Genomic DNA, 24307 nt, shown 5'->3' with positions numbered 1-24307 from the left:
CTACAATGGTGTAGTGAAACGAGAAGTTCAAATAAATAGCACTAATAAATAGCAGCATTCAAATAAATAGCAGCAATAATAGTAGCACTTTATAAAAGTAAGTGAGACAGAAAATATATTTGAGTGTGTTGGATGACAAGATCTTGCAAAATAATATCATGGATTCATAATTATTATATGTGCACCATAAAATTGCTAATGGCGAATTAAGATGAAACGGTAATTAAGAAATGAGTACGTTGCCGGGATTCCAGATTATATAAATGTTTGCTGCTAATTGCTAATGAAACGTGTTGAGAGTGCGGGTGACAAAGTAATTAATTAGAGCACGAAGGTCAAAGCTCCGTATTTACTACCGCAAGGATTAACCCGGGAGCGCTAATGAAAATCCTTGTTTCGCTATATTATGAAAAATGAAAAGAAAAATGTCTAAGTATTAACAAGGGACCAACGCTAATTAATGTAACTTTCGTTTGGTTAATATTGCTTAGAAAAAAATGGTTAATATTATTTTTCTATATTCTTTGTTGTCGAATATTGCACAAATTTATTTTATGCCTCACTGCTTCCTTATGACTTATAGAAGCGTGGAACATACTGCTCCATATTACACTAATGTGAATCACTTGATGAAAACATGTTAATATGTTAAGTTACCAACTGGTGTTAGGTGCTTACCAACTACGCTACGGTGTATCTAATCTTACCTACCAAGTCCGACGGCATAAAGTTACTTCCGAAGCTCTGAAAACGCGCATGAAGTTTATCCACTACCGATTTCCTATCCGTGATCCTCTTCGTGACCACGCCCGATATTACTTATCATCGGTTAGGTAAGACATACTGTTCACGTGTCAGTCTTTAACATGCCTACTTTGGACTTTGCATTTATGTCCAAAGATTTAATGAGGGTCATTATAAGCTTTTTAGAGTGCAGGGCACTCGTACCCCGCACTCGAGACATTTTTGCATCTGAGCGCAGTTGCACCTAACAGGGCGATGTTTTACCGCTTATTCTGGAAATCTTGTAAAATATATATATAAAGTTGAGTCGTTACAACGAGCGCGCTCAATACACTTATGATGTCAGCTAAACATAAGGTAATTGAAAAACGTTCAGCACGCAAGTTTTGCACGCAAATATTAATATCGTAAAACAATATTATTATACAATTGACTATTTATATAGTCACTTAACTTTGCGGTCGTTTCTATAGGTATACAGGACAAACAGTTTTGACATTGGTTATTAACGTATTTGCCGGAAATCCCGAAAACTGATGGATATGTTTCAGTTTCAGTTCACAAACGTGAGCTCTCTCACGTCAACGTAAAATCCTTTAACTCGGACGCATGTGTACAGAAGGTATGTAACTAACATTCTGACGTTTGCTTTCAACTGTCTACATCACTTATACTCGACACAAGCCGTTCCTCTACACAAGGCAGTTACAGTAAAATGCCAACGTTCACGTTTTACGACAGGTAGAGCCCTTTGTACTCGTTTGATTGGATCGGGACCATCGTCATACCTTCCAGAAATAGCTAAGTGGTTGTGCATTAGTGTCGTGATTCAATTTTATACAGCCAATATTGCTATTTCGTATAAACGAAGTAACAGACAAGTATACAATAAATTGATGTCAAGTTATGGTTAAGACTGCTACAAAAAAACTATAAAGTACTAGATGTGTTATACTGAGTAGTAAAAATAAATAGAGATACCTCATGTAAAATAGTCAATTGTATTAGGCGTTACTTTGCGGAAGTCCATGCTATTAAGTTAAGATTAAAACTACTTCACAGCAATCCCCTACAAATATGTGTGATGGTATATATTTTACATCATGTAAGTTTAACAAAACACATGTCGAACCGGAAAAATTGACTCCTTTAAGTTACACAGCTGCAATAAGACAAAAGCATAATTAGATTTAGCTGGGTCTCTGCCGGAATACCACGAAGAGATACATTCTTAGTAACTCACTATCCGATTATGTGTGAAGTCCACCAACCTTTCTTATTATTAAAGATCCATATCCAACAGTGGTAAAATAATGGGTTCGTGATAACTACGCTGATGACGTGGTCGATTTGCTCGTTTATCGTAATTCGTGAAGGTATTGAAGAAGAATGGGCGTGACGAAAGCGCGCACAGGTTGTACGCGTCAGCAGGCAAGGAGCCGAAGTCGGACGCGACACCGACTACGCAGGAGTTTAATTGCCGAGAGCAATGCCCTGATACAATGTTTTCATTTTGGCGAACGTTACCGTCTCGTAATCATGTTCAGATTATCTTTATGAGGAAGCTGGATCGACCCGGGACAAAATTAATCACGCTTTTTGTACACTTTCTATTTTCTATCCACGCTATTTTTTTCTGTGTCGTGATTGAGGTGGATTCATACCAGGTGTTTTTGTGCAATGGAAATAGCAAATGGGAATTCAGTCCTATTTCAAATGGAATTGGAGTACTGCCCGAGGTCATATTTTAGCTACACTTCAGGAGTAAGATGGCCTCGTATTATTGTTTCTCCCTTACCGCATTCTTTAAATTAAAACACTGCTACCCTTATCAATGCTTGCAGAAATAGGGTGGTATGGCACCAAGGGTAATCCCAATTTTTTATTATCACTTGTAGGTACACCACATAATATCCAATCGAACGGATTGTATACTTACCTATTGAATATTGAATGATAATAAAATACGGTTATTGCGAAACAATCAACAGAATCTTGCGAAAACAGGTCGTGAAGAATCATAAATTTCTTGTTAAGCGACAATTATTCCACGGCACGAAACCCTTAATAAATCAATACAATCGCGACGATCGGTTATTTATCAAAATTGTGTCGCACGGTGAACGAGTGCTCGCTACTTATTCATTTTTACCTTGCTCGACCTTTCTTTTTATATTGATAGCCTTATTTTTTATGATTCAAACGAGCATATTGTACCTATTCGTGGTCGTTAGTGGTCACTGTCGCTCAAGGACATTTGTAACCAACGTCATATGTAAAACAGTGGTTCTACAGATGCTTTGACAGTATTTACTCTTGTGGACTAAGATGGCCGCCTCATTGTAAATCCGGCGACATTTATACCCTTTCACCGAAACGTAAGAACTATTCACGCTAGAAATAAAGACAAAAATAATGTATCATTAATGTGTCGTTATTAAGTTACTATGTACGGAGAAAATCTTGGTACAAAATTTTAATGCCTTCCACTTACCGATTAAGCTGAAACTTGGTATACTTATGTAACTTTGGTAACGATGCAATTTTGTGATGAGCTCCACTAACCTGATACTTGACTGACTTGCAAGTGTTGTTGCCATTGTAGTTTATTGCAAATCCAATGCCATTGGTCTGGTTCTACGTACGTCACTGGTGTTTGTGTCGTAAGTCGTGTGCATACAATTTAAGTCATCTGCAAGCGGTTTGCGTCAGGCGATGCAAGGCCGCTCTCGCCTATGCATTTGCTGTGCGTGCTCTGTACATAAAAGGAGTAGATAATACTGGGAGATCGTTTGTTTAATCTAACACCCTTGTGCGAGCCTCTTGTTCACAACACTCTCAAGGTTGCCGTGTACAAAGTAACGGGGACTGGTGCCAGATAGTTAGTGCTGCATTGTAATGTATCCTTGGATTCATATTCGATTCTGTTCACGTGACTCGTAGAGGGATTCATTATTATATCTTTACTGTTAATGTTTGTGACATATAACCCATTAATATCCAAGGGCCGCCGAGGACCTGCAAAGTGTGTATGTCAACGAACAATGAATGGGAATTTCTTCTCTAGCCCAAATATAACATGATGTTCACGAAATCAAACCAAAGGGGACCTAAAATCAAAAAATAAAGTAAGCGGTCTCTGAGACAAAGAGGTTTGGAAACCTCTGATGTGCAAATAAATCGATATTCACAACTAACCTTTAGTGAAACGATGTAAAGTTCAGAAGTGGGGTCGCCACCGCTCTCTATCAAAGGTGAAATGCTAGTATAACAGAACCTCACGTGCCTGTAAATATGTTAAAAGTTAAACTAGCAAATCTTAAACTAGAAATAACAACTAGAAGATCTTTGAAATATACATACTTATTATTTGCATTCTTATTCTAATATAACTTTTGAAACAATCAAAATCGGTTTATACGACATAATGTTTGTATTTTACGCCATGGTACCCATGGCAGAGCAATATGGTTTATACGAGTAAAAGAAAAATTTGGAAACAAAATTTACAGACACATAATATTGCATTACACGTCTAACACCACAACGTATAATACAAATATACTTAGAACCCTTTAGGGATTTATATTTCACTAACGGTAAATCAAATTATATGATACGAATGCCTTCGAAAGGCCTTGAAACGTAGGGCCGCCCAAGTATTGGTTTTCTGTCGCGAAAGCTATTCTCAGCATTGATTGAAAGGATATTACTTGACAGGTAGACAAGTAATAGGAACCAGCTATAATCCAGTATCCAGATCCGTCCAATATCCATTGTTTATAAGTAAGACTAATATACTACTATGATTAAATACACTAAAAAGATGCCTATCGCAATAAATTTAAAGAAGTGACGGAGTTAAAAGTGACTAAAATATTTTAAGAGGATACGATACTCACAATAAAAGTCTTATTTTACCCTACGAAAAAGGTGTCATTATACATTTTCAATGTCTATTTCTATAATGAATACCAAAAGCAAATGAAATTTGAATTGCGTAGGGCGGCGAGGGTTACTGCTAGCCGATGTCGAATTTATATTACTTAGTTAATAAATTAAACGATCTATTTATCCATTCTCAGATTTAATAGAATTGTTAATGTTGATACTGATAACTTCACATAATAATTTAGATTCGTCCTATTCAGTACCTCACCTACCATCAACTATCTCCCAAATTTATCGTTAACCTCACTAACATATACTTACTTATATAAATATAGTATATAAGTAAGTATAAGTTAGTGAGGTTAACGATAAATTAGTTAAAGTTAGTATTATATTATATACTTACGGGCTCGAACACAAAACTGCGATGCGACGCGATGCGAATTCGCAACGCAGAAAATTGCGATGCGAATTGCTGCGATGCGATATCGTGCGGCGTAGCGTCTCTCAGGGTGACCAACAACAACAACCACTGTGCGATGCGAATCAATTCGCAAGTTCTTGCGATGCGTCGAGGGAGCTCGCAGATTTTTGCGATGCGACGTCGCATCGCAGTTTTGTGTACGAACCCTACGATCAGTTTTCTAGGTTGTGTCTGACAAAGTTTTACTTTATAGAATAATTTATTATCACAAATAACATCCAAAACTATCTTGTTCCAGAGTGATGTCATAATTATTTGTCGTATAATCCTGTCATTTTACTGCTGACCATATTTACGTTCCAGTATTATGGTCGTGGAAGATTGCGCCATAAAATCTCGCGACTAGATGATATTTTTGATGACAAAAACAAAAAGTTTACCTCTATAAAAAAATAATTGGCAATTACAAATATAACAATCTTGTGATTCGGAATCTTCGTTTAATGGCTAGGAAAATAGACTATCTAATAATTTACAATACGGATAGTATCTTAACTAGCATGCAGTATCGTCTAAAAAGAATACTTAAGTGATTTTTTTGCAATTCCTAAATATAGGAACATTGAGCAAATAGTACCCGCCTAAATAAATATCTTCTCGTATAAAAAAGGAAAAACTTAATAATAATATATGTAAGTATTGTATCCTGATAACGGAAATACAGTAGATCGCTTCCGCGAAGCTAATGACACGGGGATCAAGAACAGAAATATATCAGGAAATAGGTACGTCAGTCACAAACTCAATATTCCATGCCATCCGCGAGCATACGTCGACGTCAATTTGGCCGGGAGTTTTCAGGGCAGGATGTTCGCTACTGTTACGTAGCTAGATAATGATATATCTTTTATGTTACCATTATGAGTTCTAAATGTTATATGTATATAGTGTGTAAGAAGTTTTGACTTTGACAACATTTTGTATTAAATTTTGTATGTTATTTATTTTATTTCACTGTCATGTGAACTTTTACGTTCTGTTTTACTGCTCGTCAATAAATTATAATAGCGTATAACCCCAGACACGTGTTATATAGTAAATCTGTGAAATAATATCATAATTTTATATTAAGTATTTTAAAGATTAAAATGATGGTGTTCCTTAGAAACAGCATTTTATAAACGGCGATATTTCGTCAAAAATGTTATTTGCATAGCTTCCTATAGACAACGGTTCGAAAATAGTAAGTTACGCAACACACATTCAGACGACTAAAGCTTAGAAATGCAGACCACTGCAGACTGTCAATGTAATTATCTCCATAACATAAATCAGTCCAATGAATGTGTGTGAGCTACGCTTATCTATTTTCTTTATGCTAGCTAGCTAAGCGGGGGCACTGAAGCGTGTTATTGGGGTAATTTGTGTTTTGGCGTCAATTCGAAATATCTCCACAAACCATTTAGTCTAATAACATAATTACACAGTTTATAGATCTTGTTATCTCTCGTTTCAAAATACGGTTGTATAATGTAGCGCGAATCTAAAGCAATTAATAGCTAATCTTTGAATTAATTGGGTTATTCTTGTTGTAAACAATTTAAATTACTACACATGTTAACATTAATGGAGTTTTAATTAATCACATGGCAGAATCAAAGCTATTTAACTATTCTTAGTATTTCTATAATTATTTGTATTACTGTGATTAAGAAGCTATTGAGAATTTTAATTAAAATATAAATACCTAGTCTTTTCCGATAATATTATCCATAAAAAAGTGTTCCCTAATGACAGGAAAAGTAAACAAAATCGCCTCATCTCGTGCCGGGGATAGGGTAGAAATAAATAAAGGTGGCTAAAGTAAATCACGAAAGCCCCATATTGAATCATCTATTATCCTTTCGCTTAGTCACTCGCGGAAAATGATAGATTGCTGATGGAAAACTTATTGGAAAATATATTTTCCAAAAACGTTCTAGATATTTTATTTTCACGCGCTCTCGTAAAAGGTTAAACTAAACAAACTTTAATACATTCTGGGCGTGGAAAGGGTTAAGTAAACACGTCGGTTTCTGGATGTAAATGTTTTTAGTTTCCTACGAATGTTTGTATTTACTGTTTGTAAATTGCTTTTTCATTTTTCATTTTAAAAATCATATCGTATTGTCTTAATTAATATTCATATTTCGTATTTTTTACCTGTATTTGGGTACGAAACAAATATAGGTCCGCGTTATTATACGATGGATGATATTATAAGAGATGATTTATTTTTGTAATTACGTGAATTTTTTGCTTTGACTTTGAAAGACCGAAGGAAAATTAGATATGTATTGTTCACTAAATACCTGTGTATGAGTTACGTATTGTAAATGACAAACATGCGCTACCGTCAGCCATGTACCTAATCTCTAGTCTCAACGATATATCGCTTAGTTATCTGCCAATTAATCGTACATGCATGAAATTTCCATACTACACTATCAATTATAATATTCGACTTATCTACCACCTAATGGAAATGTGGAGAATTTTCATATCTTTTCAATTTTGAACTTTAATAATGTTACCGTTATGTAATTATGTAATAACTTATGATTTTCTTGCATAAATTCGACTAACAAGAGTTATAACGTAATATGGCTATGACTATATTACTTATATAGTAATTGAGCTATTATAACCCACTACAGTAAATCGTAACGTCTACATAATCAGGATGGCTTCATAAATTCGTGTGTCTAAATCTACGTAAAACTTTATCGTTCTATCTGTTGAATTAGGGCTGTTAAAATTCATTTAGTGTTTGGCGCTAAAAATAAAGTAATGTGTAAACGAACGAGACGTTTTCTTTGTTCAACAGGTGGATGCAGCCGGTGCGTACACACACTTTGAGAAGCCCGCGCCGCCTAGCCGCCATATAAATCGTAAGTATTGTTTACTAAACATAGCTATTGCATAATGAAAAGTTAGGTAATAAAATGTAGCGCAGGAATTCCAAATATTTTCGGGGTAAAAGTAACTTATATTACATAAAGAAAGTGTTTTGCATGAAAATCATTTTAAACTACCTTTAATTTTGGTATCGTATAAATTATTATAGTATGCTTACGAGCTTAGTAAAGGTTGTTATTTTGAATCCACGGCTGACATTTAATTTTTTTTCCATGTTAGCCAATTTAAATCATGCTTTCAGTTGAAATAGTAGCCACAAGCGAGAATCACAATGGAGATTATAAAAATGAAAAACTAAGATTTGTTGAGGATTTTCTGTTAGATACTCTGTTTATTTGTAAAAATATTCCACGAGAAAAATACAACAGATATTTATAACGACAGAATTCCGATATGGAAATCCGTATGCATCTGTAACTTGTTACCGTCCTGCGTCATTCGCATTCGTACAAGCGACTCGGTTAGCACAAAACCGAGCTTTGCATGTTTGTTTTCAACGTATTATTTTCTTTGAAATGTCCTACTGGTCGATAGAATTGCAAACTGTGGTGTGTAAATGTGATCCAGCGATCCATCTATCAACCGTGACACGTTCTTTGCTTACGATCGAATATTCAAAGCGGAGCTATTGATGCGAAAAATATGCAGCGCGACACCGATGACGTCGGACAGCGGAATACGTGTGATCGTTGCGAGCGTAATGGACTTTTGATTTACCGATTCAATAAGGCACACGTGTAGCTATATGCGTTTTATCGCACCAGGCGTCGGAGGGTGATGCTCAATGCACTTCGACTATGTAGATACCTAAGTATCGCTGTCACCCACGGTTGGATTTGCGTGTTGTTTTACCAAGTACGTGAATGATCAAATATCCTTGGTTTAAATGTCCATACATGACGATGATAATGGTGGAAAGGTAGGACCAGATTTGCTTTTGAAAAAGGATCATTGTTTTCATCGTTAAACATCAAATCTTTTCGATGCGATGTCAATCATATGTGTATTTCTAACTTAGTCCTCAAGAGTAGCTATGTCTTAGCAATCTAACCAAAATAGAATTAATGTTTACAATAAGCTATATGGGCTAGATTTATGTGTCCGTGGTCACTAGACTGCAGTGCTAACGTAAAACTCAATGTTCAATTTTCATTCTGAATTAAAATTTATGCTACAATATCACGAAACGCTTTTACCTAAATGAAAATTTATAAAAAACTTTTATGTTTTTTGTAACATGTTATACTAGCAGCTGCTTTTGATTACAGTGATTTTACTTACAATACTTATTAGAACTTAGAACAACATGTAGATTATATAATGTTAATGGATTCGTTTGCTCACATAAGAATATTCTAGAAAATCTATTTATCAAAACTACCTACCTACTGTTATAAGATAAATATAAAATTAATAAAACTATTATTAATTGAAATCAACAAAAATGATTGCATGAGGCGATGAACGCAAATTATGATCCGTTAATAAAACACCTTTTAGTAAACGTTTGTGTAAATATGAACCTATTTTACGCGTTTGAAAATTGTAGTAAATATTCAACGGCACAGATAAAATAGGTATTATCTATATTATGCGGAAATGGTAATCATTTGAGCGGGAAATTTCCAGTGCGCCAATTTACAAAATACACATTTTAAATTGCAAAACGATCTGCCATAAACGTTTCCATTCGTTTTAAATTGTACCGATAAAATATGTACGGAATATTTTTATAGAATAGTAGTAGCGAACGAGCGGGCAGTCCATCTGATAGTAAGTGGACACTGCCGCCCATGGACATCTGTAAATGATTCCAGAAAGAATTGGAGACCTGCCTGCGGTCGACCACAGATTCGTTGTTAGTATTGTTACGCTGCTTAAGCTCGAACACCCTTCACCCAAGAGCGAAAGAATATTTATCTCAATAGGTGTTGTTATAAAGAGACTATTTCAGTATCTCAATAAAGGATTTCTATTAGACGATGTTAGTTTCCCCTGAGATTGGTTGAGTAACGTTCTCTTACGTAATAAGTGAGCCAGTTTTCCTGGTAAACACGGGGGGTGCGTGATGGGGTATTATTGACGGTAGCCGGGTTCACCCAGGGGTCCTAATGGCAATACAGTCACGTTATATATAACACCAATTGCGTAAAATTTTATATTTAGTATGTGCAGTTCACTTAACTATAGTTATTTACTACATTTCTCGTTAATTTGTTTACATTTATTTTTCAGTTTATTTCAATATGATATTTGTACTTTGTTTTATATGTGTAAAATATTTTTTTATACCTTAAAAATAGCCCCTCCTCATTTATGGATATAATTTAAAATCTTGTGAGTGTGTTACTGTTAATCCATAAATAATATTAATTTACTCAAGTTACCAGCCCCAATAGACGAATATAAACATCAAACACTTGACTTGCTTCAATATTTTGTGTAGATAATGCTATTAAATCAACTCGCATACAATTTCCGGTGCACGTTATGGATCTTGCAGGCTCCAAAGGCGACCTGAAAGTGCCGGATATTCAATTTTCTAAAACACTCGCCGGAGATGTCGACCTGTATGGAACGAGCTTATAGGCTTTAATGTTGTTTTAGTAAAATAACTTTCGAAGCTCGCTATATTTTATGAGGCTTGACGTGAGACATGATAAAGTTCGGTTTACAGGTGTACTATAGTTATTAGAAATACAAGAAGGTGCGTATTAAATTTATGATTCTGCTTACATGCTACGTTTCAACTTAGTCTTCAGGTGTAATGAACCATCTATTCGTCAGGTGTGATGATTGACTTCAAATGTACTATATTCAGCGCTGGTTACTGATGTTTTTGTTGCTACGATATAAAATGAATATTATTATGTGTTGCAAATAGCACTATTGCATCTTTATTGCGTAAAAGTATACTACTATGAAAATAGTATACATATATTGTAAAAATTATAATATTATATAATTTTCTATAAATATATCTCAACAACAAGTAACGAAATCCATCAGCGTAGCGGTCGACCGCAGACGGGGAGTAACCCTCAACTTCCATTATCAGATAATGACATTAGCAAGACGAATGGTTGATTCTTTGCACGTCGCTTCTGTCTGTAGTTTGCAATTTCAGTATTATGAATTCTGTATAATTTACATAATATGATATTTTATAAGCAATATGCTTCGGTTGATAGGACCTATAATGTGATTCATGCAATTTATTACCCAACTTTAATATTTGACGACCTTCATAATCTTTATATTGTCACTTATATAAAATGAAGATATACTTTTTTATGACGAGGAGGAATAGACATACCTATCTAAAATATCACAAGCGATACTCAAGTTTCTAAATAATTACAGTTGCTATAAATAGGTACGTGAAATTCATTAGCAACATGTACGAACGAGTATGCGTAAACCCGAACTACTTCCATTAAAAGATAAATTAGATAATGACATTAGTAAGACGGATGGCGCTGACTCCTAACGGGTCGCGTACGAGTTTAGGGTGTGCTCGCTCATGTTTGATACAAACTAGCGACCTCACGTGGTTTTATCCACATTTAAATATAGTATCAACGATACTTTTCGTGAATTTACATCTTTATTCCCACTCGCCTCACTCCACATAAATATCCAATTAATCATTTTCATTGATCTCTCAACATAAATGCGCATAATACAGAGAGGTGAAGCTAGTTCGTCGGTTCCAGATTACCGATTTTTTAAAATTTATCGCTTAAAACCTTTATTAATAAATGACTTATTAAATCCAAAAACGTTCTAATCGCTTAGTACCGACATCCAGAAAATACTGTGCCTAATCAAACAATGTGTTCAGATTTATATTATTACGAGTATTATCCTCAATTATTATTATCAACAAAAATTATATGCGAAGCCGATAAAAACTCAATTTGTGTACTCCACACATACTCGTAATTGAGTAGCAATAAAAAATAAACGTTGTGGATTTAAAATATACTCCTCTTTCAAAATAATTCTTCCATTGGCATGATTAAGTAAGATCCTAACCGCCAGTAACTCATTTCCACCCGGTGGCGGATTGCTGCCGCTAAAATTATGTCCAACCCAATTATCCATCAACCTTTCGCACCCATTTCAGCGTAACGTCACATTCTTACCGCCGCACGTTTCACAAGTTAATTTGTTCAGAAATAGCTACTTTAATATACGATGAATTCGTTATCTTGGTTGTTTTGGACAGCAACATTCCTGGATTAAATGCCGTGAATTAACTATAAGTAGGTACATTATTATATGCTTTTGTTTAACTTGCCTTATTAGTCCGTTAGCATGTGTGGGTCCAATCTTGCAAGTGAATTTTAATCCAGTTGGTGTTAACCAACCGAATGAAGCTGAAATTTTGCATACAAGTTTGGTTTCGATGACAATCCATGAGTAGATTGTTGATGTCATTCTAAATCTAATATGGCAGACACCCAATAATAGCAGACCAATTATTTTTATGTACCTGCGTGTATATTGAAGGGAAAGCTTGTTCATACATTTATTATGATATTTTCATTGGTGGAACTACAACCTTCTGATTATTTTCTATATTTAGGTCAGACCTAATATCGCTATTAGTGTGGATGTTTACGTTCCTTCATAAACGTTAGTCAGATTATCATTAGTTCGTCGTCGCCGCAATTCCTTTACTGTCATGTATCTGTGTTGTATATTTGTTCAGTACTAACCAAGGTTGCTAGTTTATTTAGTTCTCGACCAACGTAATCAAAATCTGGATTAGGTACACTGTTAACATTAAACAACTCGAGCAATTACGAAATCTCGTTACTTCGCGTCGTAATTCGCGAATTGAGGGGAATTACGAGCGAGTAAACAAAAACAGCTGTGATTCGCGCTCCAACTAATTCATGTTGTAAAACTGGCACACAGTTCTGATTGTTAAAATCAGTTTTACGATAAACCGGAAATTGATTTAATACTGTATTGGACAGATGGTATTAATTGAAAAACCTATTAATAAATGTATAACTTGTTATGGGCTTTAATGTAGCTGAATTTTCCAACATCGTAATCCGGTAAAATAAATTTCGGTTTGCTAATAGTGTAGAGCGAGTTTTAATACATTCGGGTTTGAAGTCATGTTTATGCATAGTTAATTGTAACTCGCTCTAACTGTAAGCCATATGCATATTCTCAAAGAGATATGAAGTCTTAAAACTTGTATTAGGTGAGTGAGTTGGATTTTGTGTTAAGTCTTCTCGTCTTAAGAGGAGACTTGAGCGAGTTGACGTTATTATACGAGTTATTGTTCACACAATACAAGTTATGTATAAAAGGAATAAATCACTATGTACCTTAAAATGTATTTCAGTGTCATGGATACAAGAGTTTTTGAGTTTTGCTCTAAGAAAGGTTGTTCTGTACAACCTACAATTCTAGTGCCTCGCGTTTGTATCGTCTTAGAACCTAAAGCGTATCCCTTAATCCCTATGTAGAGAAATCCTTTGCGCTGTGTGATCTAAGTATAAGCTTCATTGTTGCTTTTTCGTATATACTAGTTTAGGAGCTTAATGTCTATTAATTTCAATATGAGTAACAATACTGATAGAAATATAGACATAAGACATCTGTCTCTATGTTGGTAGTATAAAAAATAAAGTTTTCGGTATTTGATTGTAATATATGTATCTCAATAGCCCATTACACTTCTAATTTTAGTAGGTATTTATATTTCAGCCTGAATACGATTGTTTATGTAAAATTGAATATTTGAAATCCGTTAAAATTTCATATTAAGTACGGGCCCGATAATGTTAAAATTCATTTTTTTTTTCATATATATACATTTTAATTTCATAAATATTTTGATTTTAGTTTTTCGCACAATTTCCATTGATGATTATCTCGATTTTCCCACAGTAATTTAAGTAAAATAATTTTATGCATTTAAATATTATAATTTATTTAGTAGTTATTAATCAAATTAAATAACTATTAAGTTTTGTACAAGAAATGATTACGGAAAAACGATTGAAAAACATCCTTTATATTAAATAAAATTTAAAGTTGAGGATCATTTTTAATACCAATGTTTATGTTTTAACAGTTTCGTTTTTAAATAGGTCATCTAAGTGTTGTACGTACGGCTTGGTGTAGTAACAAAGGATATATAATTCACTCGAATAAAACGAGAATTTGCGTTTTTTTTTTAAAGGAAGGAGAGTCCACTATATCACTTTTAACTGCGCTCTTTCTATAGAACGCGGAACGTGGAATACATGCATTGTGGAACTTTGTTGACTGTTTGGTTTGTGGAAACGTATACACAGTCAACGGTACGAATTTTTCTCTAACGAACCATTTGTGTGGAGCGAAAAATACGTAATAATTTAGGTATGACTCGCTTTAACTAGAGCTTCAATGAAATAAGTACTAAAACAACTTGACGTTTCTCAAAAAGTTTCCAACAACGAACGAAGTAACTAAAAACATTCAAGGCAAAAACGTCTTCTTTTTGAAGTCGGTCATGATTAATTTAATATTTATATAGCCTCGTTTTAGATTTCTGAGATTTTGTGGCAATGTTATGAGAACAGGGTATTTTTATTACCGTCGTGATATATGGTTGTCATATAAGTCTTGCGGTTATGTTTATTTACTTCGTCATATCGCCGTCGTATAATTCTTTTACTACTTATTTGCTAGCTATGCCATTGGCTATGAGTAAAAGCTAGCTATGCCATTGGCTACAAGTAAAATCGCATACGCATTGGGTTACCGTTTAGCCATCGACGTATCGAAGTGGTCTCAGTTTGACATATAGAGGGTTCTAGTCTTAATCCTCTCCCAAAATGTAAAATGATTTACTTAAGACCGTGACCGTCTTTGCTGCTGGAAAAGCACCACTAAAACAAAATGCTGGATCCAGGACAGATTGAATATAAGTAAGAGTATAAATATAAAAAAGTGTGATTATAATTTGTTATGAAGTAGGTAAAATATAATTTCTAAAATATCAGCCGTCGGCGTCGGTTGGAATCTCGAATTGTTTCATATTTGCGTGTCCGATTCAGCCCAACGTCAGAATATATTTGGGATATTCTAAAAATATGCGGTTCAATCGCAGATCTCACTTGTTAATCGCAAAGGCCGACGCCCACGTAAAATATAAGCTCCCTATTTATAGTTCCAGATTCTTTTATATCGCATATTTTATAGGTAACACAAGGGTATTTGAATATAAAGGGAGGAAAGGAATTGTTGCTTCAAGATTCAAGAAGATTGAATATATTGATAAATAAGTCTTTCTTTGTCCAAACTCAATGTAACTTACTTTGGAGACAAATTGTGGGATTTCATTAAACCAGTTTCAATAAAAACTATAAAAGCTCATCTGGGGAAATATAACAAGTAAAATTACAGATTGTAGTTGAGTAAAGGTCAAGAGTCCCCTTTGGGTGGGCGAGTCAATAAAAATACAAATAGCTATATTATATTTACAGCAATTTCGTAAAGAAGTTTTTCTCTCTATTTTTACGTATATGAAATCTCAAACAATCATATAGTCCTTTTGATTATACGTGGCGACTGCTGCCTTTAATGGAATTGCTATCCTTACTGACGGCGGTCATAGATGCGATATTACCCCAGAGGTCTAAGATGAAATGTGTGTAAGCTTCCTGCTTTACATAATCCTTCAAACTGAAGCAACAGCGCTATTATGCTTGTTATGCCCTAGTTATTAATATTACAAGATATACTTTAGTGTATCCGATTTTGTATATTTATGATTTCGGCACGTTTCCGCCTTGCGTTCACAACATAACCGCATTTTCGTGTACGAACGTAATAAGAGAAACATGCTGTAATAACAATCTGAGCATGCATAAAATCATCGTCATAAAATGATATCTCCCTAATGTTATTTTCGCTGTCAAAACGAATAGAATCATACCGTTTTATTCTCCATAGCAGAATACAAGTTTTGGGTTTGATTAGGTCCAAAAGGAAAGCTTACTGCGGAACTGGGACTACAATATTAAAACGTAGAGGAAACTAGAGAAAAATTACAAAATAAATTGACAAATATAGATTTTGTTACTCTCATCATTGAGTCGAATCCGACTACAATTATATCTCTTCTCTTTCTCTTCTTTTTATAAATATTAATGTATATAGACTTATTAAAACGTAACATGGTATCATAAAAAATATGTTTCCTTTTTATTCCATAAAATAATAAATACTCGTACGTTCCTGGAGGAGTTTTGGTGACTAGATAATCTCCCGAAACATTTTTAATTGGCGAAATATAACGAGCATTAGATACCTCTGTCATCCGTCAGCTTTGATCGATACAATACAGGGAAAACGGATAATGGAACAGTAATTGAAGTTGTTCTGAAACAATGGGAGTGAACAAAGGAATATTCCCCCTGGCGCTGCGAAATGAGGTACGCCTTAATTGTTTACTTGTTGTAGTTATCTGGGTTACTTAGTAAATATACAAAAAATATGTTCTTTACTTGAATTTACTTCAATTACAGCATTGAAAGGAATATTCTCGAATCTTCATAATATGCCTCATACAAGGCTTTTCAAAAATATTAAATTAAGAATAGAGGAAATTTATACTACGCATACATCTTCTACTACAATAACATCTTCGTTAGCTTCACATGGTATCTCGATAATACGCTTTCTACACTCACAGCCCCACACTAGGATTCCCTGTATCGTGGGTGCCATGGAAACACACAGATATATATACACAAACACCCAGACCCAGAAACAGAAACCTAAATTCATCATTTAGATTTCTGTCTGTCTGGTTCTGTCTGGTCTAATAAAATGGAATTATCATTTTACCTATAACGATTTATTGTCGACCTTAACGATCATAACACTGATCGGTTGTTTTGTACAAGTGATGTGATAGAGTGATAATGTTCTCTACGAAAGTATCAGCCAAGGTCTTTAGTAATTTTATTGTTGCTAATTATTAGTCCTCCTACATACTTCCGTTCACAACTCCGCTTCATAGATTAGGAATTGTTGGATATACTTGTTTAGTAAAAATATTATATAAAGCAAATTCTTTTTTATTCAAACGGCTGTTTGAACTAGTATTTTAGCTTAAATGAAGTAACAGTGACGCCGATGTAATTGGAATTGTTTACATAAACCTCAAACGTTTTTCTTCTCTTTCCATTTTTATCGAGATGTTATTTTAAGGACCGCCTACGTTGCTTTTACTATCTACTTTTCGTGTATTTATAATAATCTTCTAATATTTACTTAATAAGAGTTGTTATACTTATGTATACAAATAAATTAGATAGCTTTACTAATTCAGTACAACACAACACGGCGCTAGAGCGCGACGTCAGGATCTTCTTCTAGCGCTGACGTCCTAGCGCGGCGCTAGAATAGGCTTTCTGAATGCCGACGCCTTTACCGAATAAGAATGAAAACTTTACTATCATCTATCACAAAATGGTTTTATATCTAAACTCAGTCCCTCATTCTCGAGAGGGTAACCTTGCGTAATAGTCATCTTGACCTCTATCTAATATATTTTAATCAACACATATATTTTAATTAGTTCAAATCTATTTTATTTGACTGTACCGGTAACATCAAACGAATATTAATATTAATCTCAACTTTCCCGAACTTTCAACTTTAATAACACAAATGGCTAAAAGCCCAGGTGATCAGCTGTTTTATGGAACATCGTTACCGCCTCAGGGATAATTATTGTAATTAAAACACAGTAAAATGCACACGTGCTAATTTAAACGCGTCCTAGTTTCTAGCTAATTGGGTTCGTAGCGGCCCCGCGCGGCTTCGGTTACGCCGTAGTGTCGTAGCGGTGCTGCGCTACGCAAATTGCATTTTTCACTCTTATTATATTCGCGTGGTTTCTACGTTTTCTTTTAGTTGTGACACTGATTTATAGGGAGCATGCTACGGTAATTTTCTACATTATTTTTCATGAATGCCACTCTAGCGCACCTCAATCTTTCAACTAGACTTTGTCAGACAATAAATCTTAATATTTTTTACTATCCTAATCATGGAACAGAAAAAACAAGTGGAAGTGCTAAGTAGGCGTGGCGCGGCTTCCACTACTAGGCGTTGTTACTCTCACTTGCCTTCAAACGAGTCTACTCATGTTTGAGCGTCGGTTCGAGACAGATGTTAGTCAAATTCTATAAAATAAATTATTAAGACGTATTATGCTATTTTGGAATGTAAAAATGATAGCAGAAAGAAGACAATTAAAAATGGAGGTGTTTCGTACCATCACTGAGTACAATTTTATTTTATATTTCCTAAAATCTTAAAAATATCAAATTTAAAAATAATTTCCACATAGTCACGCTAACATCAACCTTAATGCTTTCAATTAAAGTTCATTTTTTAATTGATTCCACCATACCAAAACGTCTAGAAGAATCCACGCTACTCAATAAGTGATGGGGGCAAGTATAATTTTTCTTATCGATATTTTACAATATACATTATTATAAAGGGAAAATATTATATTTAGAAAATAAAATTATATAAATCTAAAATTAGGTTCTTGCGGCAAAAAGTATCGTAATACCTACTACGTAATAGCTGTAACTCACATAGCTGAGGTGTACTCACATATCATATCTCTCATGACATATCTCATTATTTTTCGATGGCTTGGATTTATGAGTGCTACTAGTAAGGAGAAATAGACCGATGCTATATAATTGTTAAGGATGCGAACAATTACTAAATGTTTAACATTTATATATTTACTTTATATCATTTACAAAATATATCTATGTACAAAAATACGTTAACTATGTAGTACGTAGTATTTAGAGTCTTGAACATTTTAACCTAACTATTTTTTTTATAATATATTTTTAAAACAAATTTAAAATCTGCGGCAGCTTAAATAGCTAAAAACTTCATCTGTTACTCTATATATGTAACAAAATCTTAAGCTGCCCTTTTCAACAGCATCGGCCTGCTTTCGGGAACATTTTCGTTTCGTGCATTCATTTTTAGGATGTAATACTTATGTTTTTTATTTTACTTTTTAATAATTAATCCTTGTTTAATTTTAATTCTATTCTACATTTATAGCTAGCACAGTAAATCGATGAGTATCGATAATTTTATCGTAAATAAACTCTTTTGTCACTATTCCAGTAGGAGAAATATTACGCAAGTTTGGTCCGTAAGTTTAAAGTGCTTAGGGCTATAATTGCATAAAGCCCAATCACTGCCATCTATGGTCAAGTAGCGGAACTACATTTTCAAATACTAAATGACGTAAATGCTTTTATGTGTTGTAGAAAAATAAACTTTAATATTATACGCGCCTAAGTTTTTTTTACATATTCATTCTGTATATTTTAGAATACTTTCGAGTAACTTTAAATGACCAATAAAATGATATTTACTTTAGTAGTGTTATATGTAACAAGAAAAACGCAAGTGTGAGTTTGGCGACAACGGTTCCGATACATTCGCTCGTACTTACCACTTCTACTTGATTTTCTTTTCTATGATCCTAATAAACAGTTATTTTTAGTAGTACCTCATGAATTATATCAATAATAAACACAAAAATGTTATACCTTGGCAAATATATAGCTCCTGATACCTTTAAGATCGATATTGATCAAATTCCTACGTTTAACATTAATATTTTTATTTTTATGCTATGGCACGGTTTGATAACCAGGAACACTTTTCGAAACTTCATTGTTAAATTTCCATCAATAAGTTTTATTACAATAATTTTCAAAGTATTATTAAATCACGTATTATTATATTCCTTATGATTGGCAGGCATATTCCTTATGATAGTAAAAAGTAAAGAGGCTGAAACAGCGCAAAGTAGACGTTAGTCCTTGTTACATACAATAGCAAACGCGTCTTGTAGATAAATAATTAAAAATATGCTTGTTGATAATTACATGCATAGTTTAATGCATTCTGGCAAAGAAATTGCATCTAAATAATCGGAATAACTTTTGGCACTCATACGAAAATTCCTCCCAGACAAAAGCTGAACGATTTTGAATGTCATCTCCTCTATTTGATAGAGTTTTCACGTAACATATTTTACAAACAATTTAAATGTATTTTGTATGGCCAAATATAAGTATATGTAAACCAAATATACATCGTTAAAATAAACAACTTTTTACATATGTTTATTGTCAAGCAACAGGAATGCATCATACTTATTAGGTAAGTCATGTACTATAATTACATTTCAAAATTTTACTTCCTTTAATCATAGATTTGATATATCAGCCCTTGGCAATAGGCACATATTCATTCGTACTAACATTCATTAAAATATAACGTCATTGTGGTCGCCACGACGTCAATTCATTATTAAAAATAATAATTATTAAGTTATAACAATGAATAATATAAATAACTAGAAATAGGTTTCGTACACGCCTTTTATTTCCTTAATTGCAATTGATTACATACCATGATCCATAACCAGCGTATGAAGACTGGAGATTTAATTACAAATAATAATATTGTAATTCCTCGTTGGTCGAGTTTGACGTACGGAATTTAATATAATAATTATTTGCTAATATTAGCTGTAGAGTATACCTCTAATATAAGGATATACGGCTAAAAGGCATAAATATATATATAAGGCTAAAAGACAGGTCTCATATTTTATGATGTGTGAGTAATACACTCACACAATACAATTTTATTTAATCATTACATTATCAAGAACACATTGAATTTACGTCGGACTTCTACCGATTAAAAACTCGTCTATAGGTACATCTCAGAACCGCTTTTAACAGATTATACATTATTAATTATTTTTCGTCCGTTAAGTCTCAATTTCGAATACTTTATTTTATTTATTTCTAAATTGTAACCGGTCAGCACCGATCGTTAAGCTAATTGTATCTGTAGATACCGTTCGTCGCTTAATTATAATAAAACCCTCCGGTACGGTCTTTAAGTCGTTTTTCAGGTGTAGCCCGTTTCTTTGATGTTAAGCCTCATTTAATTTGTGTAACGTTTTGCTGAATATAAAGATCTTCATAATAGCAATTTTAGGGAGGGCAGAGCTTGGTTTCAATGTTTTAAAGAACTTATTAAAATAGCTGTATTTTATGCTATAATATTTATGCGGCATATAAAAATGAAAATAAAATATCTAAGTGTACAGGACTTAATACAATTAAAGTATATTTATATATTTGTTTTATAGGTAAGATAATCGACCTTAAGTAAACGTTTACCGTTATATAATTTTTACATTGTAAAATGCCTGTCTATTTCGTAACCACCACCTAGTAACGAATGCGTTCTTTTGGTTTTTATCTCAAGGCTCATGTCCACAATGTGCCGACGAACGTCTTAAAATATATGATTTATTGCTCGTCAATAACTTAGAATTTATTGAGCCATTAAAATATCTTTAGATTAGTTACCACCTACGACGTCTGCCTCATGGGCGTCTTTATTCCTGTCTTGTACTAGGTAGATAAATTAAATACTCAATACGATATTGTATAAAATACATCTAGCAGTAGTTGCTTTATAGTCTGAAATAGAAGACCATAAGGAAATGAAATAGGAAATATTCACAAGAAGACTTTGTCTTTTTCATTACTAAAGAAAGAAATGGCTCTGTCATGCCCCGTATTTCGTATGACAGATACATTCGACAACTTCAAATAAGGTCATATTTATTAACCAATTTCAAAAATGTAGGTTATGTATTCAACCACTATGTTTGTTATATCCACAAACACTGAATATGTTAGACACGGGCCATGGCAGACAAAATTATATTTTGCTATGAAACATGACACGCACGTCCGATGTCTCCGCGGTCTGCCTACCATGTTGTTCGTCACGGCACGCTTGACAAACCCTGTGTATGTAGATATACATTAAATAACCTCAAATAAATAGAAAAAATATAAATAAATAATTTCTTATCTTATCTCATAAATTCATAGATTATAAAGATTACTCACTCCTAACAAGTAAAATGTACCCAGTTTTGAGAATTGAAATAGTTGCGTAAAAAAGTTTTGCCACGTCTCCGTGCTAAAATGTCCCTAAAATATTTGAAATAATTATTTATTCATTATGTAAATTACGCAGTATTAGTTATTTATTCGTAAATTTTCTCTAAAACTGTTTTTATTTGTCAAGAATTCAAAAAAAGAACTTTCTAATAAGCCGTTTGTGGCTTCATTCAATTTCAAGGCGGCGAAGTGTCTGTACTAATCTATGCATAAATTATACATTCCCAGTGGACCGACTTAATGTACCGAAACTAGTGACTAGCGCAATGAACAACATAACAGTCATTTGCGAGTTGCTCACATCTGTTCTGCTTCACTTATCAATCGCAGCTGTACATTCGATTCGCGTCATAGTTTTCATCGTGTTTATATTCGCGAGTCGTGGGAACTGGGCGGTTTCAGTGTTATGCCTCAAACAAATACTGCTCTATAAACTGACCCCGTGAACGAGTTCACGTGATCCACTAAATGTTGCTCAGAGCATTGAATGCTCCATCGTAATTTTATGACTACTTAGCACGGTGCGATGTTATTTATTTTCTAAATATTTATTTTTATCTCAGTTTATTGTTCATGAACTTCAGTAGTTCACTTTAATATATTAAAGACAGGTATCATAAATTCGATAACTATCAGACTGATCGTAATAAATCATTCACTGTTTGAAAGATATATTATTTCAAACAGATGTTAAAAATCGGTTTCGGTCATTGACTATACAGTATAATTTTTTGTACTCTCACTATTATTTAATATTTGACACCCGGAATTGTATAAAATTCGATTTTAGGAAACATACATACATACACACATACTTTTACAATGACTAGTGAAACTATTGAAATTATTATACAATATTGAAACTAAACAGTAATGAATTAAAAATATATGAAAACAAACAATAACAAGTAAAAAATATCATTGCTCACGCGAACGGTAATTGCAAAGGGTTCATGGACACGACACGACACCCCTTCATTACGTACAATTGTTTTTCTATGAACTGGAATAAAAACAGTAATACCATGGATTAATATGTCATGATTTTGTAATCTATTGTATAACAGTTTTTTAACCGACTTCAAAAAGGAGGTGGTTATATTAATTGGTTTTGGTATCCCATGATGTGTATGGCAGACATCGGGCGACCCAAATACGGGTTTGTCTGTCTGCGTTGTCACAACATTTAAACTTAAATAGGTACTCGAAGAACAATTGAAGCAATATTACTATAAAGAAAAATTAAAAAATTGAGTATTTCACATTGATATGTATAATATTTCACCTAAAATCGGGAATCCAAACCTGAGTTAGTAAGTAGATAACGGGAGCGTGGCCCACTTTATGTGCGACTCAATGAAGGTAGTTAGCGATGTAATTTGAATCGTGCACCACCGAACTTTGTTTCGCGACATTGCTTACGGCAGGACTCGGGCAATGTGTAGTCAAGGTTACATGCATTGATTTTAATGTGAATAATTTATATCGCTGGCTAGTTGCATGTTGTGAAACTACTTTTGTAAAATAAATTAATTTGATGAAATTATCTCACAATCAAAACTAATAACATAATAAGTAGATGCATTTACTGATTTATTTAGCTGCAACTCTCTTTATATAAAACTGCCGGGTCTTTTCCCAATTCTTTAGGAAACCTGGATCGTACTCTATGGCGCTGCTCCAAAGCGGATTTATTGCACCCGTAGAGAACTCTTACAATCAGGTACTAAATTATTGTTCCTCTACGGGTGCAATGACAATATTTTGTAACCCCCGTTATAAAATTCAATAGATCATCGTGTAAAATAAAACACCTGTACAAGGTTCACGAGTTGTTCGTCAAAAAACCGGTACTTCTTTATATGGCGCGCAACTTGTATACCGTTGCGTCCTGGCTCTCAATACATGTGGTAAACACTCCTCGTTTTCCTACATTGTGGTTTTGAAATTAATATTTCATTGAACGCAGCCGTCAACAATAATGTGGTTAATTAAGAAAACGTGTATGATTTTAGATTTCTCTTAATTGAGGATAAGCGTTGAATTCATAATATTTAACAATGCATGCTTGTTTTTTATAAATATAATTAAAACGAAATATAATAAATGACATCACTGTTTGTTTATGTATAATTTATTTTAACGGAATACCTATAAAGTTAATCAAACAAGCTATTGATTAAGGTTTCAAAACTTTGAACAAGAACAGCAA

The 24307-nt window shown here is 33.7% G+C and overlaps 1 protein-coding gene across 2 annotated transcripts in view; it reads left to right on the top strand.

Moving 5' to 3' along the window:
* Positions 1-24307, top strand: part of krz (beta-arrestin protein kurtz) — an 89350-nt gene that overhangs the window by 31155 nt on the left and 33888 nt on the right. For both annotated transcript variants that reach the window (XM_073083667.1, XM_073083659.1), the window contains exon 2: positions 7926-7989. The gene's annotated coding sequence lies outside the window, so the exon portion shown is untranslated. The remainder of the gene's footprint in view (positions 1-7925; positions 7990-24307) is intronic.

This window comes from Epargyreus clarus, unplaced genomic scaffold (assembly GCF_041222505.1).
Source record: "Epargyreus clarus isolate Ecla_fem2 unplaced genomic scaffold, WU_Ecla_fem_2.2 ptg000003l, whole genome shotgun sequence".
NCBI classification, from domain to species: domain Eukaryota; kingdom Metazoa; phylum Arthropoda; class Insecta; order Lepidoptera; family Hesperiidae; genus Epargyreus; species Epargyreus clarus.
Note: the sequence above shows the minus strand (reverse complement) of the source record. Positions and strands in the feature narration are given on the sequence as shown.